Consider the following 498-nt stretch of genomic DNA (forward strand, 5'->3'; position numbering starts at 1 on the left):
AAAAAATGTTAAGAGAACTTTGCTTAATACTTAGGATTTTGTTTGAATAGTAGGTACACGGACCTGTCCACAACTCGAGAGAAGACAAAACTTCTTCTTTTTTTTTGAGAGGTTTTTGCTACAGGTTGTGTGCGCTCGCCAGACAGACAGAGAGAGACAGAGAGACAGAAAGCGAGAAATCACCCCCCAGGGGGGATGGTCACGCTGCAATCCCTTCTCCTCCATTCTCCTCTCAGGATCTTGGGTACACACACACACACGTGGCCAGCATGAGTTTAAGCTGCTGGGTCCAGGACTCCAACCGTGGTCGACTATGTGGGAGTCCAGCGACATAGCCATTATGCTAACTGCTGGTCCCAGAGAAGACAAAACTTCTTAACACTGGAAAAACGAGGCATAGAAGGTCAGTAATGTTTTAGTCAAAAGTCATAAAATTCTATTTCACCAGTTCAAACTCATGTACTTAATTTTCTGTCGTGGTTCGATCTTTCCATTTAA

This window comes from Tupaia chinensis, unplaced genomic scaffold (assembly GCF_000334495.1).
Source record: "Tupaia chinensis unplaced genomic scaffold, TupChi_1.0 Scaffold144090_1, whole genome shotgun sequence".
Taxonomy (NCBI): Eukaryota; Metazoa; Chordata; class Mammalia; order Scandentia; family Tupaiidae; genus Tupaia; species Tupaia belangeri.